General features: G+C 45.2%; 1 protein-coding gene across 5 annotated transcripts in view; it reads right to left on the bottom strand.

The window, feature by feature from the left end:
* Positions 1–201, bottom strand: part of NCOA2 (nuclear receptor coactivator 2) — a 303,080-nt gene extending 302,879 nt beyond the window's left edge. For all 5 annotated transcript variants that reach the window (XM_021718737.1, XM_021718740.1, XM_021718742.1 and 2 more), the window contains exon 1: positions 134–201. The gene's annotated coding sequence lies outside the window, so the exon portion shown is untranslated. The remainder of the gene's footprint in view (positions 1–133) is intronic.
* Positions 202–1,824: the final 1,623 nt, after the last annotated feature.

Genomic DNA, 1,824 nt, shown 5'->3' with positions numbered 1-1,824 from the left:
GCCGGGGTCGCCCGGAGAGGTGCCTCCCGCCCGCGCTGCGGCCGGGCCCCTCTGCCAGCGGCCGGCACCCCTCGGGCACACCCCACCCCACCCCCAGCCCTGCTGCTGCTCCCTGGAGGCGTCCGCGTCCCACCTTCGTCAAGCCCCTCGGCTCCCACGAGAACAGGCTTCTCCCGTTGCAGTCGTATCCCGGGAGGGGATGGAGAGACGCGACTGTGGGAGCTTCAAGGGGTGCCACCCAGCAATTGCATGATGAAGCAAAAGCGGCACACAGTGTGAGGACCTCACCTGGAAGAGAATGCTTGGCACGCCATGAACTCACGAAAGTTTGCATCGGGAAGTCCACTCTCCAGACATCCGTGAAGTACTGAAGGGGCGCGGGAATTGGCACCCAAATGCGAGGAGCCACCACCCCGACCCCACCCCCCCTTTGAGTGTTGCTGAGACAGATCGGTTTTACGTTTTGGAAAAGCAAGTTGTTTCCAACTTACATGATAATTAGTTGAAAAAAATCAGCAACGTTTCACAGCAGTTATCAAAATATGAGAGACACACATTTACTTATTTTTAACCTTATAACGAGAAAGGTTATTTGCCCTAGACAATGATAGTGTTTACTGAACACTTACTATGTGTCTGGCTCTGTGCTGAGTGATTTATAAACACCCTAGGTTTTAATCCTCAAAATCTCGGAAAGTAATTACCATTTTACGCTTCACAAAAAAAAAAGACGCTTAAATAAATAATTTGCCTGGGATCACACAGCCAGAAATTGGAGAGGATTTGAGCCCGGTTCTGGCGTGCTCCAAAGTCCATTCGTTTTAGTCGTGTCTTCAACCTCAAAGTTGGAGAGGGGAGGTGGGGGGGGGAAAGTTGTGAGAACCCCGCCAATTTTATTGGGGGTGGGGGAAGTATGTGTGTGGAGTGTGTGTTTGACTACAGAGAGAAAACATTTTGAAGAATATAATAAAAAATGTTAGCCTTGGAGAGTGCTAAGAAGTGGGTGTGTTCCACTTCATTTTGTACACCTATCTAGTGTTTGAAATGTTTGCATTGACTGTGTACTAATGCTGCAAATATTTAAAGATGTTTTAAATTATCTAGAATAATAGAATTATGTTCCCCAAAAACCCAAACAGTTCTTTTAAATAAAAAAAAAAAAAAAGGAAGAGGAAATGGGAAATGGAGGATTTTTTTTTTTTTTTGGCCTAGCTTCTGCTAGTACTAGTCTGTAGGGTTCCTACAATGAGTTGGTAGTCACTTGAGGTCTGTCACATTGCTGAACTCCCGCTTTTCCTTCCTGTCCTCACCCCCAACTGTGAGTTATCAGGAGTTGTGACACAGAAAAGATTCTCCTTGCCTTCATTCCCTCCCTTTTTTGGCAGAAATCCAGAGTCCATCAGTCCTCTACAATAGTCAATTTCACACTTTCAAAAACTGCCCATGATAACTGTGCAAATAAATGACTCCCCATTGCATTTCCATATTACTCAGTCAAACTTCTTACTATATGCTCGAGACTGTTTCTAACAAAAAATAAAAACAATCTGACAGCAGAGTATATGAGTTGCATGCCCAACTGCTACTCAGTTGCCTCGAACGTTGAAGAGTCATGGAGCTTCTGCTCTCTGGTAGTTTCTGGGCTCCCTTTGAACTTCCTGCCCTTGTTATAACAATATTCCATCTTACACCGGAGTTGTCTATATACGTGTTTCTCTTTTACTAGACTGTAAGCACCTCAAGGGTCAGGAAGTAGTTTTGTTCTTGTTTGTACATGCTATAGAACCCAACAAGGAATTGCATCATGTTTGTTGCTTCATTGAA

Source organism: Carlito syrichta, unplaced genomic scaffold, assembly GCF_000164805.1.
Source record: "Carlito syrichta isolate Samal-C Ts95f unplaced genomic scaffold, Tarsius_syrichta-2.0.1 Scaffold313380, whole genome shotgun sequence".
NCBI classification, from domain to species: Eukaryota; Metazoa; Chordata; class Mammalia; order Primates; family Tarsiidae; genus Carlito; species Carlito syrichta.
The sequence above is the reverse complement of the archived record's forward strand: the minus strand, read 5'-3'. Positions and strand labels throughout refer to the sequence as shown.